Source organism: Urocitellus parryii, chromosome 6 (assembly GCF_045843805.1).
Source record: "Urocitellus parryii isolate mUroPar1 chromosome 6, mUroPar1.hap1, whole genome shotgun sequence".
Taxonomy (NCBI): domain Eukaryota; kingdom Metazoa; phylum Chordata; class Mammalia; order Rodentia; family Sciuridae; genus Urocitellus; species Urocitellus parryii.
In genome coordinates this window covers 117,019,315-117,036,727 of record NC_135536.1, presented here as the reverse complement: position 1 = coordinate 117,036,727, position 17,413 = coordinate 117,019,315, and positions in this window count along the sequence as shown.

The following is a 17,413-nucleotide window of genomic DNA, read 5'->3' as shown; positions in this document are numbered from 1 at the left end:
TCCAGGAGGTCTGAGTCCACTAACCAACTACTGTGTTCACAGTCTTGTGCTACATGGTTCTGTGGAAGAGGCGGGAGGGAGCCAGGCGCTGGTGACACAAAGGAGTTGTCGTCAATAGCTCTGAGTCATTGATTATGCACTAGGACTGAGGACTGTCCTAAGCATATGCCTTATCTCATTTATTCCTCATAGTAAATTATGAGATAAGCCATTTTACTTATGCCTATTTTTTAATGAGGACCCTGAGGTTCTGAAAAGTTAAGTCACTTTGCTAACGATCACACGGGATGAGTTATGGACCAGGATTCAACCCCAAACTCAGTGACTTAGCAGTCAAACATCTGCTGCAGTTCAAATGCATGATGGAACCAGTGCTTTGGTCTCTGGGGGGGAAAGGATGAGGGCTGAGTGGCCTAAGAGCCAGGAGGACCTTGGGGAGTGAGTTGAGAGGGAAAAGTCTATGAGCAGAGTTTGGAGAACTTTGTTATCATCAGCCTGAATATCACAACCCCTGACTCAGAGCCTGGCACTGAATGGGTCTTGGGTTCAATAAATGTTTGTTGAATGAATGAATGAACCCCATTTGCAGAGGAAATATCCATTGTGCATTAATTCGATCAACCTTTATTGAGGATCACCTATGTGCCAGGTCTTGTGTCACTTAAGCACACACATACACCCAACCCCCTCCCCTGTGAAGGTTTGTGAGCAGGGACTAGGCAAAGTCAAAACTGAAGGGTTTGGGGTTTCAGCACAGAAAAGCCAGAAATGACACTGGGTCCAACCTGTGATGCCAGGAAAAAGGGGGCCAGGAGCATGAGGCAGGGGACCAGGTTGGTGAGGTGGCCACTCTGGGGCATGTTCTTCAGGGATAGAGGATCCTAGCCACTTCTATAGGGTGGGCACACCGCAGTGTCCCAAGTGTCTAAGAATGACGAGGCATCACTGTATCCACTTTATAGACAAGGGACAGACAATGCAGCCTACAGACATGGTCTGGTGAAACCAAGGGACAGAAAGGAAGGCATATTTTCAGAGACTCCAGAATCAGCCCCTGTTAGAAACAAAGCATGAGTATGTTAACAAGAAGGAAAAGAAGGGCATGCTGGGAAAATAAGAAGCAGTTAGGCCCAGCCCTGCAATCCTCCCTTCTGAGTTCCCCTTCTCCTGCCCCAACCCCTCCTACCCAACCTACTCCAACCTCCTGATCATTCTTTGTGTGTGTGTGTGTGTGTGTGTGTGTGTATAGCAGGGATTGAACTCAGGGCACTCAACCACGGAGCCACATCCCAGCCCTATTTTTCATTTTATTTAGACAGGATCTCAACGAGTTGCTCAGCACCTCGCTTTTTGCTGAGGCTGACTTTGAGCATCTGGGATTATAGGCATGCTCCACCACGCTCAGCTCCTACTGACTGTTCTGCTGAGACTTGTGTAAGAAAACTGGCACTTATTGACAGCTTAGCAAATGTCAGGCTCCGGATCACACATTTTAACTAACACTAAATGGCAGATTTAGTTGGTCCCAGTACAGAATAGGTTGTTCAATCATCATTTATTGAGTAAATGGATTAACCATGGTCTTCATTTTACAAGTCAGGTGAGGAAACTGGTGAACAAATAAGGACTTTGCTCAAAGTCGCACAGGCAGAGATTGGCAGAGCTGGGACTTGACACAGCTATTATAATTCATACTATATATTGAGAGCTAGTGTCTATGAAGTGCCTGCCATGTGATTTTCTGTATGATGCTCAGCAGGGGTCAGGCCCACCTTCATCAATTCAGCTTGGGCAGGAGCCCTAGAGCCCTACCCCCAGTTGCCAGTGAGCCTGGGGCACTAACCAGGTGACCCAGAGAAAAACAGCTTCAGGTCCAAAGTGCCCTTTCCTCTTCTGTCTCAGGCACTGCCAGAAGACCAGCCTGCTGTCTACACTGTAAATGCCGAGGTCTTACTGGTCTGGGCTTTTGGGGCTCTGAGAGCAGGAAGGGAGCGCTGGAGTGTTCAGGAAAGGATTCTGAGAAAAGAAAGGACTTGAAATGGAGCTTCCTTGAAAGGGGGAAGGGAGAATGCATGGCATTTGGAGCTGGTAGGACTTTCAGATGAAGATGATTGAGGTGACTCATATGGTGGACAGTATCGAGGACTTGTTTGAACAAAGGGTGCACATTGGTGCAAACGGAGAAAGCAGAGAGCACTGTCAGCAAGCAACTTCAGAGCCCTCCAGCCCCCTTGGAGGGACTCCATCCTCCTAATTAAGGGAGAAGGAGGCTGTGGGCCTGTCTAGTCTGGTAGACTAGATGGATCCATAGAGACTAACGAGATAGGGACCCCTTTAAAAGATAGAACACCAAATAAGCACATTGGTAAGCAGTGTGATCATGTTAGAACCCTTGAAAATAATTTCATCCTGCACAGCAAGTTAAACATCCCTCCTACAATGCATTCCCAACCTTTCAGGTCAGTAGGGTGGGACATCGGGGCCTCATCGCCTCTGTACATGTAAACTAGCTGGGATTCCAATGTGACCTGATTTATCCCATCTGCTTGCCCTGCACCCCGACAGAGCTGTCATCACCACACACCTCTCCCCTTTACCTGCATCCAACCAAGCAGCCAAGGAAACCAAGGGGTCTTGATGCTGCCTATAGCCCAGGCCCTGTGCTGATCAGATCTGACTCCCTGCCAGGAACACTCAAGCTCACATACCTGCCTGCAGCTCTACTCTCCCTCCTGTTCCTGCTGGGATGTGCACAGGTCAGGAGCCACCCACAATGGAACAGACCCACCTTGGCATCCTCCCCTGCTGCCATTTTAGAAAAGCCACAGAAAACCAGTGTCCAGGCCTTACCATACCTGTCCTCCACCTTCAAGAAAGCAGGACAGGGTGGGGCTCACGATAAGGTACAGGCTGTGGAGGAACCAAGGAAAGAGGCCTGGAGGACCTGATCTTTGTGGTGTTTCCTTGACTCTTTCTGGCCCAGTGGTGGAGCCCTCCCAGGAGATCCCTGGAGAGTGGAGAATTTGTCCTGAACCAAACAGTAGACTGATTGCGGGAGGCTTCTAGAAGGAGGTAGTCAGAGCTGAGTGCACTTTGAGGAAATGAGGAAGGAGGAGGAGGCTCACTAATAGGTAGTGACCCAGGAGTTCAGGGAGAGTTACAGAACTATGGAACCCCTCATAGTCAAGGAACTGAGTACCATCTTTCCCCATTGCCCACCCAGATAATGACTGTGGGGTCACTGCTAGGAGGAGGCACATTTGCCTCCACAACTCAGCAGGGAGTGTAAAGGGTTAAATCCAGAAAATCACCCAATAAAGGCAGATGCGTCCCAGGAGTGCTGAACACAGCACTGTTAGGGTGAGGATGGGCAGGGTTGGCCTGTGATCCCAGACACACCAGGGGAGCACCGGGAGGTTCCTGGGCTATTTATTGGCCAGGAGAATGAAAAAGTTGCTTAGTTTGGCAAACTCAGACAGCTCTAGTACTATTCCCTGGGAAATTCTGTCTGGTATCACTGAAATGTGGTCACATTGCAAGGCCTCTGGTACCTGAGAGTAGGGTACCAGCCTCTGTCAAAACAGACTCCATTCCAGAGCTGGTATAGTCAAAAGAAGATAACTTTCTTGGGGTGGGTCACCATATAAAGTCCAGTTTTGCCTATTTAGCATGTCAGTCTTCCTTGAGGAAGACCCTTTCCTTGGGCTTCCTAATAAAGGGGCTCCTTGTACTCTGCTAGAGGCTGAGGTAGCTTCAGGGTTCTGCCCCAGGGTAGAGAACTCTGAAAACTTCTGGAGCCTAGAGATTCCCTCAGGTCAAGTTGACCCTACCCACCCTGAAGTTTCCTGGGCATTTCTCTTCCTCTCATTCAGAGATTGCAAATTGGTAGCCTGCACACCTGCTTTGCTTCCCACATTGTTCAAAAAAAATTTTACATAAATATCTAGATTTTCTTAGGAAAAAAAATCAGTAGATATGAGAACACAGAGCTGGCACTCACTCACTGAACAAGTCAGCAGGAGCTGAACAGAAGATCGTCTGGGTGGGGTGGGGACCCAGCTTATGACTTATTTACAGACAGGGTCTTGCTGAGTTGCTTAGACCCTTGCTAAGTTGTTGAGGCTAGCTTTGAATTCATGATCCTCCTGCTTCAGCCTCCAGAGCTGCTGGGATTACAGACGTGCACCATGAAGCCCAGTTGCCTCTGCCCTAAGTCCCCCCATCCCTTTTCCACACACACACATATACATCCAGTTGTCTCCCCTAGCAGACTGCAAACCCCATGAGGGCAGGAACAATTGATGTGCTTCACATGGCAAGTTCTCAGTGATGTACTTCTTGCCTCCACTCCAGCTCTCTAAAGCACCTCCTTGGCCCTCAGGATTTAAACGTCTCTTCTGGTTCCAGGTGTAGGGGAGTCATGATTCCTGAAGACTTATGGGAAAGGAGAGGATGTTATGCTGGGTCTTGGGGAAGCGGAGGCCTGAGCGGCCACTTTGCTGGAACCTCTTACTCTTTGTGGCCACTGGCCTCTGCTGGAATTTCAGAAGCACTCACCCCGTTTTGGTTTGTTTGCGGGGGGGGGGGGTTCTTTTTGTTTGTTTGTTTTTATTTTTGCCATTTTAAAAAAATCAAAACATTGTTTCATAGCTGAGGAATGATTTCACATTTTTTAATAAAGGGATCTTCAAATCAAGTGGCTCTCATTGCTATTCCATCAATCCACCAGAGTATCAGCCACAGAAACAACGCATTCACTAAGTAACTGCCATTGTTCAAGTATTGGATGGGATATTGTGAAGTGTTAGCTAAGTGAATTTTTGCTTAACAAGTGCCTTTGCCCTAAGTCCCCCCCACCTCCACACACATACATATACATCCAGCTGTCTCCCCTACAGACTGCAAACCCTGTAAGGGCAGGATCAGTCAAGGTGGTCAGAGATAGAGGTGATTCTCATCTCTATTCTGAAGTCCCAGCCGAGCTCCAGACAAGATAGGTCTAGCTGACCACATCAGCACTGTGTCCCCCAGCTTCCCTGCTGCTGGTGCCTTGGGGTTGGGTGCTATTCCAGAAGTCCTCTAAGACACCCCACTGACTCTGCCCCAAGCCTATCAGAATGTCCTTCACTGGGAGGTGCTGAGGGTATCTGCCAGGAACACCATTCATGTTGTACCTCATGGGCATGGCCCCTCAGCACAGCTCCCCAGAGGACACCACAGGAATGATGCCACCTGCATTTGGTCAACATAGTGATGCTCACATCTGCACAGGACCACAAGGACACATGGTCCTGATTCTGAGCTGAGACTACTGGGGCCTACTGGTCCAGGTTCAGAGCCTCGTCTTAGCTCATCTTTCTGAACTCCACCTGTCCTGAACACCTTCATCCCATGCACTGTGGTCTGGAGAGGTTCCTCAAGGAACAGAACAGGAGGCAGGTGTGTCTACTGAAAGGGTCCCTGCCCTGACCCAGGCTGATCCCAGAGAGCCATCATTCTCACCTCACTGCCCCTTACCCACGACAGAGAGCTCATTCCAAAATTCCAGATGCAGAGAACAGGTTCATGGCAGCTCAGACAGGCAGACAGGGTCCCGGAGCTTGGAGGTTCATAATCACTGACTCCTCCGCCAAATTTAGAAGCTGCCTGTAGAAGGTGATGAAACTAGCCTACAAGTGACACATTGTGAGGTCTCAGTCTTTGGAGCCAGAGACTACATCTGAATTGGGGCCCTGTCTCCTACTCTTGGAACTTCCCTTTCTCAAGGGTGTCAGACCTACCAACAGCACTGCTGTGAAGGCTCAGTGACATCTGTGCAAAGCCCAGATGGCAGGATGCAACCGGTAATATGTGTCCTTCCTTCTAAAAGGCTCTCTGCTTCCTGTCCCACTGGCTCTGGGAAATATCCTAAGCTCAGGAGAAAGGTCCCAGAAGGACAGAATTCCCCTAAACTGGAAGTAAAACAGGAAATCTGCATGGGAACAGGGAGGCATGGCCAAAATGACTCTTAGAGCTGGAAGGGACAATAGAAAGGTGGGACACAGAGAAGCCATGCAAGGCTTCAGCACCTGGGAGAATCACCTCATCTCTGACCACCTTGGCTGATCCCAGAGTTGTGAGGACCTGTCCCCACCTCACTTTAGAAAAAGGGGCTGTTTCCCTAGGGCTCAGCCCCAGGGTTCAACTCTGCCTGCTGCCTCCATCCACAGCTGGCCTGTGCCTTGCCAGTGGATGCCAGGGAGGGACAGGGAGGGACAGCCTGCTTAACAGGCTTCTCCAGCCCTCCTCTCACTAAGACCCCACTGACCTATGGCTATGGCAGGGCCTGGGATCTGAACTCTCTCCTAGAGGCCCAGCAGATTGTCACTACACCCTCCCCTACCCCCATCTGGTTGTCAGGGAGCTCAGGCCTGTAATGAGAGCCCCCTTTATTGTAGAAAAGGATGCCAAATGTTCTAGGGTCTCACCTTCCTATGGTCTCCCTCCTGGGCCCACCCTCTTCCTCCTCCTCTTGTGCCCCACTTCCTTCTTTTCTTCTTCCTCCTCCTCCATTCATCAAGTGCTAAGCAAGCATTGTCCAGTCATCCTTCACATCCTAGAAACTAACACTTTTTAAGCTTTTTAAGGATGTAAGCTCTGGGCTGCAGACAGCAATAGAGAAGGGCTGCCTTGAATGAACCATTTTTTTTGCCCAATTGCCTTCCCAGGATGCATGAGAGAAGGATTCTGCTATGGGACTTGCCCAGACTACAACCAGAGTTAGTGCCCAGGCAGAGGCCAAGGATAGGATTCAGACTAGGGCAAGAGTGGGGCTCAGTGTATGACCAGGGTCAGGGTTCAGTCTTCTCTCCCCACCTTAGCTCCCTGATCTCTACTGTAAATCATTCTTCACTACAAAAGGCAAAACTTCTATGGAACAAGAATGAAAGGAAGGAAGGAAGGGAGGGAGGGAGAGAAGGAAGGAGGGAGGGAGAAAAAATAAAGAGAGAGAGAAAGACAAAAATTATTACAGCATTTATCAGGGCACCTTCAATCCTCTGTCACCTGGTGTCTGATAGCCTCCCTACTCCTTGACATTCCTGCCATGAAGCTCTTGTTCAAGGTATACAAGCTGCCCACATTCTCTGAAGCACCCAGTTCCTTTGTGCTCTTGTGTTCTCCATGACTTCCCCTGTCCCTGCCCCTCCTCAGTACTGTGATTATTTAGAAGCCCAAGCTCTAAAGTCAACCAAAGCTGGATTCAAACCTGTCACTTCCTTGCTGGGGGACTTTGGGCAAAGAGCTTAGCCTCACCTTGACATGGAAGGTTGTTCTAGCTCCTGTGCCTCAGCTGGTGCCATCTCTCCACTGTGATACCCTGGACAGGTGTGAACATGCAGTTGCTCATTTTAATCCCGAGTTATTTCCCACTGTGTTTGACACCTTTGACTAACACTCAACATTCCATTCCTACCATGTCCTCGAGCCTGGTTAGACTGTGGTGACTGGAAAGCTAAAAATGTGGGTGCCTTTCAGCTGAGGCTCTGTATGTGAATCAGGTTCCAGCAATTATAGGCACTTTGGCAAGACGTGGAAGAAGAGAGTTGGAGGCTGCGTTTGGCTATTTTCAGCCAGCAAAACTCACCATGGAAATGCAGCAGTGATTCCGTGTTGAATTTTCTGATTCCCAGGTGTAGAGAGGAAGCAGCAATGGATTAGGCTCTGGAAGCATGTTCTTGAACCCAATGGTTCCAGTGATTCCTTCCCCATACCCCATGTTCTTTTGGCTCCTGTAACTAATTGCCATGAACTTCGAGACTTATAACAACACAAACCTATCTTTTACAATTCTGCTGGTCAGAAGTTCAGAGCAATTTCACTGGGCTGAATTCAAGGTGGGCAGCACTGTGCTCCTTCTGGAGGTTCCTTGCCTCCTGGCCCCTTTCTTTCTCTTCAGGGCAGCTCTGGCTTTCTCATCCCATCTCCAATTTTTGTTTTGTTTGGTTTTCTGACTCTGCTTTCATGCCCCCCTCTTATAAGGACACTTGTGATGCTATGAGGCCCACCTGGATAATCTGGAATAATCCCCAGCTCAAGATTCATAACCTAATCACATTTGCCATAAGGTAACATTCACAGTCTCCAAGAATTGGACATGGACATCTTTGGGGGCCACTATCCAGGTTACTACTGCCAAGGAAGTTGCTCCATGGCCTGTCAGTTCTAGTTAGTTCCAGAATATAACAGTCTATATTCTGGAAGTTATTGCTAGAGACCCAACTTCAAGATGGCTCCTTTGAAGTTGTAAGCATCCAATATCCTAATTTCAATTCCTTTCTGCTTAAAATACAGTGTCTTCCATTTATTGCACCATGACTGATATGCCAAGACTTCTTTCTCCAAGGCACAACTCAAATGTCACCATGTCTGCAAAGTCTTCTCCAGTTTCTCCAAGGTTCCTTGCTTCCTCCTCTGGATCCCACAGGTCCTCCTAGATCAAATTAGCGTAAGTGTTTATCCCTGCTAGCGGGTTATGACTTCTCATGCACTACAGCACGAAAACTAACATTGAGGAAGGCTGCATAAAGAAACAAACTAGGGGCCCTCCACTGAGCACAGGTTGCTAAGCATGAAGCCTTGGATACAAGCAGAGGCAGGGACACCCTGGGAAGGCGGAGGATCTGCCAACTGCACAAGGAGGGAAACCAGGGATAGGAAAGTCACCTCAACCTCACCAGCCACATCAAAGCTGGACACAAGTGAAACCAGGCATTCTTTAGCCCCTGGGCTACATTCTAGCTGGGGATTTGTGGCCCAGAATCCAGAATGCAGAAACAATGACTTGTGACAGAAGAGTCAGATCCCCACAGGAGAGTGTCAGGAGTTAAATCCAGAAAACAACCAGTGAGCTGACAACCAATCATAAAATCTTTTTTGATTGGAGGCAGGAAAGGAAACAGGCATCAATGACTTAGTCCTCAACAGGCCCTGACTCTACCTCTCATGGGACAGGACAAGCAGTGGGACCCTAGAACTCAGAGGGCATGGGTGTAAATGGAGCAAGAAAACTGTTCCTTAAAATGTCAGATACATTGAAGAAACAAATGAACAACAACAAAAAAAAAATGGAGAAACTTCGTCACTTTTGATGATGTGCTATGAAGATGGCACACAATAGGTTAGGGACAGCCCTGCAGAAGTCCACCTTCACTGGCAGGCAGGAACCACAGAGTTCCAAATCAGAAAACCCAAGGATGCACCTTGACTGGGACTAGTACACACCATGACATTGGGCAGACCCCTTCGTTCCCGGGGTCTCAGTCTCCTCCATCTATTAATGGGAAGACTCTGTGCCAAAGAACATAAGGAAAAACAGAAAGAAAGAATGGGCAGAGCAAAGGGAGAGGCAGGGAAGGTCAAGGGAGAGGCGATAGGATGCTGGGCGGGGGCAGGAAAGAGGCCCCAGCTAGGGAGGGAAGGCCGGGAGGCGTGAGGTGTCACTAATGAGATCCCAGCAGACAGAGCTGGTGTGAGCTCAGAGAACCAGCCTTCCTCCATCCTGATGCTCAGCACACTTCAAATTAATAATTAAAATGCTTCCTGTCAGATTCCAGGCTGACACGTAATTAGAGCAGCTCTGGGCTTTAGGTGATGAGGATGAAAACAGCTCTTGTTAGAAAGAGACTTTGCTGGGGACCAGCGGGGTGAGGGTGAGCCCTTCTTCTCAGATTTCTCCATCAAGGCCTCCTGTCTCTCTGCCTGCCACAGAGATATGGGCAAGGTTTTCCTTCTGGCTGGGAAGAGGCAGGGGTGGGGAGGAACCTCAATTTCCCCATCTATGCCAAGTGGAGGTTGGACGGTGCCATCCTAGCTGGACAGGAGAGGACAGCTCAGGAGTTTGTGCAAGGAGGGCAGGAAAGAGTTGCTTGGACTTTCACAGCCCAGAGAAACAAATTGGGGTCCATATGCATATTTGAAACTACTTGCCTGGCGTGGTGCTGCAGACCTGTAAACCCAGCTGCTGGGGAAGCTGAGGCAGGAGGATCGCAAGCTGAAAGACAGCCTCAGCAACTTAGTGAATCAATTCAGCAAGACCTATTTGTAGATAAAATATTTTAAAAAAAAGGACTGGGGATATGGCTCAGTGGTCAAGTGCACCTGGGTTCAATCCCAAATAACACACACATACACACACACACAAAAAAAAAAAAAAGATGAAGAAGAAGAAAGAAAGAAAAGAAAAAGAAAAAAGAAACTACTCCCACAACATGTGCATACAAAGCTTTGCTATCATGACCTCTTGCCGCTCTGTTCAGCCTCCAACTCTTTGGAAGTCAAGGTACCCCAGGTTCCTTCCCACAACCCATGATATCCATCACTTTCTGCTAAAGTATGGCCCTTCCCCATTCCTATCAACAGGGTGGGGCTTGGGTCCAGGAATATGTGCTCCCAATCTCCTGGGCTTCTGTTTCCCAGGGGCAGAGTTTGGAGGTGCTGTCCATGGTTCTATAGCAACTCCATCTTCGGCTCTCTCCCTTGTCAGAAGTTCTTCCAGAATGCTCGCCTGCCTCCCCAACCACCTCATCACCGACTCCAGTGTCCAGTTGCTGACCCCTGTCACAGGGCCATACTTCCACCCCTACCATCAGGCCTGGACTCCTCTTCCCTGAGAAAAGAAAGGGATCCCCATACTAAGCTCATTAACCTGAGTGCCCACCTGGGGCTTGCCCCACCCTGAAGGGGCTGCCCTGAGAAGCTTGGGAATTTGAGTTCATGCTCGAACTTCCTATTGGAAGAAAATCATTTTAAAGCAATGTTGTGCTACTTCGTTGAAGTTGCCTCCATTAATATTTTAGAGATATTTATTAGGAAAACCACAGGAGCAGAGAGGAGGTTAGTGAGGCTGGGAGGAAAGGTGCCCTGTAAGGTTTCAGCTACCACCACCACTACCCCTACTGCCACCAATAACACATTTACCCACTTGGAGTGACTGGTCTTGTGCATGTAAAGAGGAGATGTTTGTTTTGAGTTTGTTGAGATCCCTCTCCCTCCGGGGAAGTGGCACCTCCTGTAATCATACTCTTGTCCTCAGATGGAACCCCATGGAGGTATACAGCAGAATTCTTAGGACATGGCACTAAGCTGGGGCAGATGCCTCCTGGGCGATACTCTGGGCTTAATCCTTAATTGCTGGGCAATTCCTCCTCATCTGAGTTCAACAATACAGTAGAAAAGAGACTAGGGGATCCCTTCCACAGCAGGCTGACATTTCTAGATTTGTGGATGGTGTCCTTTGTCCTCCTACTCTTACTTCCTCCCTTCCCTCCCTGCTGCCCAATCACACATACATCAGAGGCCACCCACCATCCAGGGCCATCAGGAGCAGGAGAGGCAGAGCAGGCGACAGGGCTAGACTACCGTCCTTAGGAGCCCCTCAGCCAAGCCAGCTTGGTGGGCCTCGTCCCACACCACCAGGCAGGTAGTGCACTGGCTGGGGTCTGGGGAGGGATAAGACGGATGTCCTGTCTGTTGAACCATCATGCCTCTGGGGGGACTGTAGCAGGAATGGAAACACCATGGCCACTTCTAATTCAGCTCCTCTCCTTGAGAAAGAGCTTCTTTCTCTTCCCAGAGCCAAAGCCAACAAGCCAATTAAACTCTAAGAAAGAAGCATCGATCTATAGGCCAAGAAATTACATTGATCTGCAGTACTGGCACTCAGGGGGCCATGGCTGCTTCCCCTGGGGTGCCTGAGGCTCCTTCGAGTGCAATCTTGAGCCAACAACGGGCAATCTCTGCCTCCATCTCTATCCTGTCCCTCAACACACAAACCCCATCTGACCATCCATCCCCTACTGTCAAGCTCAGGTCAAATCTTGCCCCTTTGGCCTAGCCGAGTCTAGCGCCATCTGCACAGACCTGCGGGATGCAAGTGAGGTGGCCCCATGAAGGCTCTGTCCTTTGGGCAATCTCTCTCCCCTTTAGTCAACCAGGAAAGGGAGCTGGCTACTCTTGACCCTGTTTTATACCTGCAGGCTGTGAGGACACACAGTATTCAGAACCAGCTCCCTGTGGGTTGGCAGGTAGTGTTCCCCCCACCAAGCCACAGAGCGTGGGAGTGGGCCAACAGAGCCCTAGGAGCCTTCTCTGGTAAATAAAAGGAAAAAAAAAAAAAAGAAAAAGAATGACTTGCAATTACCATATCAATTGTTTCTGGGTAAATAGGGGCTTCTAAAAGATTTTTAAAATAGATTATGCCTTTAAATAGGTTAAGCACCCTTTGGCAGCCTCATTTACATTATTCATTTGCTGGGAAATCCTTTTTTCATGGCTAGTGCAGAAGTAAACTCCAGCCATATTCAGTTGCATTCAGAGACCTGAATTAATGTGGTTCTGCTCCTTCCCTGCCTGCAGCGAATCTGAGGATGGGCTGCTCTGTGCCCAGGACCGAGCTGGAGAGAGAGCTCCAACCTGCCACTCTCTAGGGAGAGGGAGAGGCCCTCCTAGGGAGCTATGAAGGAGCAAGTGTTTCAGGTGGCTGTGATCTGGGGACAAGGGGAGGGAGAGTAAAGGATAACCACAGGTAGAGAGGAGAGGGTGGCCCTGGAGGAAGGGAGAACTTGAGCACCAGCTTGGAGACACAGTTGAACATGGGACGTGCAACTTGTGCCACTCAGTCAGTCCTCTCCATCTCTTTTTTCATACCACCCTGACTTCCCCATCCCCTGTCCTCCAAAGGCACTCTCCTTTCCCAGCCCTGCAGAGTCCATTCCACCCATGTCCTAGGTCCAGAAGTCCAGCTGCCAGCATGATCTCCCGTTGGGCTGACCCAGATCCTCCTGGCTGCGGCAGACTGTAGGACTCTCAGAAGAATAGCATGCATAGGCACCAAGGAAATCAGCACCCTGGCCATGCTTCCCAGGTCACCAAGGCCCCTGACCAGGTCATCTAAGGAGGCTGAGCAACCTAAGTAACCTGACCAGCTTCAGTTCCAAGAATGTCCACTAAACTGCCATCGGCAAGCACATGGACCTTGATGCAATTACAAAAGCAATAGGAACAAGAAGTGCGTTCATTCATTAGCAGCAAATTATACTCAATTATCTTAGCCAGTAAGGCAAAACATCAGATCAGTGGTTGGCATTCTGCAGAGACATGATGCCCTCTCCCACCCCCAACAGTGGGGGCGGAGTGGGGTCATGCTGAGCAGGGGCTTTTTCTGAGAGGATGCTGACACAAGGGCAAGAAGGAAACAGACCAGGATGCAGACTCAGACCCAGGGAACGTGAGGCCTGTGAACCCTGGGACTCAGGAGGTAGACTCCAGGTAGGTAAGTCTTGAAACAGGAAGAACTAGGGGCCAGAGACCTGCAGGAGGTTGTGGGGGTGGGAGACAGTGGTAGAGGAGCTCCAGATGCTGCGCTTGGTCACTCAGGAGACTACGGGTCTATGGGATAGTGGAGATCCCAGGATACCCTGGGGGGAGCACACCTATGATGTGGGGAAGGGGCAGGAAGACAGAGAAAGCTGTTTCCCTCTGAGGTTGGCACAAATGCACAGACTGACAGCTAAGGGGAGCAGGACAGATGGTCCTTCCCTCCGTGGAGCACACAGTGCTGGAGGGAGGAGGGAGCCTGAACCAGCCACGTGACTATGCACATCTGGAGGCCCAAGGGCGACAAGAGAGAGGCACAGAGGAAGAAAGGGAAGCAGTGGAAGAGGGAGGAGGTGACACTCAGGAGTAGGGAGGGACCCTAATTTCCTATACACAAGCTGAAAGGAATTTAGCTGTCACCTGTGGCACCCCATCCTTGCTCTCCTGGAGCCTGGTGTCTGGTCTGATGGCAAAAACTTGAGGTTCCTGCTGTCCCCTGGACCCATGTTGTGAATAGAGCCCTCCTCTTCTCCATGCTAAACTTGATCACTTTTTTTTGGTCTGATATAGTGATCACTAAGAACAGCTGGCTTTTCTCAAGTGCCTAATCTCAAAGGTTTGTCCCTCTGAATTCTATTTTGCATTAACTTAAAAGCCAGGCTGGAGCCCCTGGGGTATGCACATCAAATATTTAGCAATGATCTCAACCAATTGCATCATCACTTCTGGAGAAGCAGCCAGAACACCAGCATTATTAAAAAGCCCTAAGTGATTTTAATGAGTAGCCAGGGTTGAAAACTACTGGACTAATAAGATATGGAACTGTATCACTAGGAGCATAGTAAACAGGATTGAGGAGGTGAGGGGCTGGCCAATTATGAGCAGAAATATTATGATCCAAGTCCGGGCCTCAATTTAAAAGGAACAATTGTGAAACATGTCCAGAGGAGGGTTATGGGGGTGGAGATACCTCCAGGAAGGTGGAGGGGAGAGGGATATTATGCTGCTCAGATACTGGGGAAAGGCTGGTGGCAAAGATCACAGACCTTCTTCCATGAAACCCAGGCTATTCTCTGCCCTCTCAGAGCACTGCTTCATTAATGATAAAATGATGTCACCATAATTCCCTGGAGCTGGTGGAGTCAAATGGTATGAATGTCATACCATTTGAATACCATTTGAATATGTCATGAATACCTTCAGACACAAGTGCAGAAGATTTCTCTTGCCCTGAGGCACCTACATCAGCAATATGCTTATGAACTTCCTCCATCAATTATGGCCACTCTCCTGGGCACAAAGCTCAGTCCAGCCCTGGCACACACTCAGACTGTGGTGCAGCACCCACACCGTCCAGCAGGAGGCAGACACATTTACCCAGGGACTGGAGTCCTCAGACACAAAGATAGAGGAGATGTGAGGATAGGATGACCATAGGCCCTGTCCACCCCTGAGAATCCCTGAGAGCCCGGTCAGAGCATTAATTCCAAGCACAGTTCTTGCCCTGTCTAGAATCAGTTTTGCTCACGGCCCTATGTTCTTTGCAGGCACTTTCTTATGTGGGACTGGCTAAAAAGGCAGCCCAAATAATTGGCAACTCTACCAGCATTTAAAATGCATCCAGAGATCCCACTTCTACGACTCCATATTGTGGAAATTGACGTACAAGGCTGCATTATTTATATCCAAACCATAGGAACTGGCAAAATACATTCTAGAACAGCAGCACTGAGATGCTACGTAGCCACTTAAAAGGAATAAAGAAGGTCTTTGAAAGAAGCTAGATACAAAATAGCAGGCACTGTAGGATTCCATTTATGTGAAGTTCAAGAGCAAGCAAAACTAATCCAAGGGGAAAGCAGCCAGAAGAGTATCTCCAGATAACAACACTGACTGGAGAGGGATGCAAGGGAACTTTCTGGAATTCCAGAATTATTTCACATCCCTATCTGAGTAGTAGAAGCTTGTGTGAAAACTCATGGAACCACACACTGGGAATTAGCATCTTTTAAACACCAGATGTGAATTACACATCAATATAAGGACTGAAGGGAGGAGGGCACTCCAGACCTGACTTAGGAAAATGGTAAAAAAAAAACAGAAAAAGTTGCAGGATAATATGTATGATTGCATTTTTGTAAATGTGGAAGCCTGGAGAAAAGTCTGGAAGGATGGCAAACCCTAAAGAACACTTCCCTCTGAGTGGAGGAACTAGAGGTGAGGACAACCACCTTCTACATTTCCATGTGGTCTGCATGTGTTGTTCAGGTCTGCTGCCCACCAGCTCCACTCCATGCCCATCCCAACCCCAGTCCCCCAACCTCCTCCAGCTCCTGCTTCTCCTAGTCCCTTGCATTTGGAGGACAGGCATTTTGGCTACTCAGGGCAAACTTAGATTCATGTCTCTGTTTAAAACTTGGACTTTGCACCTGGATCTGTTCAGAAGGCACTAGGGTCTCTGTTCAATGGCCCACACGGGACTGCATCCTGGGACAAGGCAAGGGCAGGCATGTCTCCCTGAACAGACCCCCGGGGAAGGCATCCTTCGTTTGTGTGTAGCCGTGCACTCTGTAACAAGCAAGTAAAAGAAGCAGGACGACACGGGGTCCCCAGCACACCACCTTCATCCCTCCCCCATCTCCTCCCTACATGTGGTGAGTGGTCAGGCCCACTGATTGGTCTTCACAGTCCTGGTTACAAATGGTCCTGGAGGCGAATTCCGGTCACACCTCGAGCCAGGCAAATGAACCCTCACTCTGTCCCCTCTTTAATATGAATGTGACACCTGCAGGCTACAGCTTGTCGCACTGTGAGAATTATTTCTCCATTAAAATGCAGGAGTTGGAGCTTTGCCCAGGAAGGGCAGCTAAAAATACTGCTCTTGAGGGCACTCATCACTGGGGAACTTGGTGGCCACTCTCCTCACCCCTCAGCTCACAGGCAAATCCCACAGCTGCTGGGTCCCTCTTTTAAGCACTTGATACAACATGTCTGAGTCTTACTCCAGCCCTGACAGAAAGAAAAAACATTGGTCATTATGCCTGTTTTACAGATAGGCCAAGAGGCCCAGACAGCTCTGGGTTACTGTGTCCAATCTACAAAATCACCTAGAGAGCAACAGTGTGTAGCCCTGGATGCGGAAAGGGGAAGAACTCACCCACACAGGTACCCAGCACTTCACACTCTGCTGGAACTTCTTATCCTTTGAAACAACCACTTTATTGCCTACCCACTTCAGGAGGGGATCCAAGCTCCATGAGGTGAAGTAACACATTCAAGGGCATGAGGGTGTGTTTAGGGGCAAAGGCCAATCTTCCGCCACTAGTCTTTTGATTCTAAAATCTACCCAGAGCACCAATGGGACTTTGAGCAACATGGCTTATGTTACAGAGACATTAACTTTACACCAAACCCTCCAGTTTGTAAGGAATGTCACATGCTTTTAAGGAGAGGACTTGTCATCGATTCAATGAAGAAATTAAGGTTCAGGGATATGAGGAATATGGTCACAAATTAGTAGCAGAGTCAGGGTTAAAAGCCAAGCATCCTGATCCCCACCTAGGCTCCTCCTGCTGTCCCAGGACCTTCAAAGCTCTGAAATTGACCACTGGTCCAGTACAGAGATAGTCATCCAGAGGTAAAGGAATGCAGTACACCTTGCAGGCTCACACATCCCTGAGTCTGGTTCTGGAAACCTGCCACATTCATTGTCCTCTTAGATTTCCTGCGTGGACGATGATTAAAACTTTAGTAGATTTTTCATCCAAGAAAACCAAGGCCCAGTAAAGGTCAGTGTCCAGCTCAGCATCACAGGGCAGGAGTAGGGCCTGGGGCTGGGTACAGTGGTGCATGTCTGTAATCCCAGCAGCTCAGGATGCTGAGGCAGGATCATGGGTTCAAAGCCAACCTCAGCAATTTAGTGAGACCCTATCTCAAAATAAAAAATTAAAAAGGGCTGGGGATGTGGGTCAGTACCCCTGGGTTCAATCCTTTGTATATTAAAAAAAAAAAAAAAAAAAAAAGTAGGGCCTGAGCCTGGGCCTCTGAGTCCCAGCCTGGT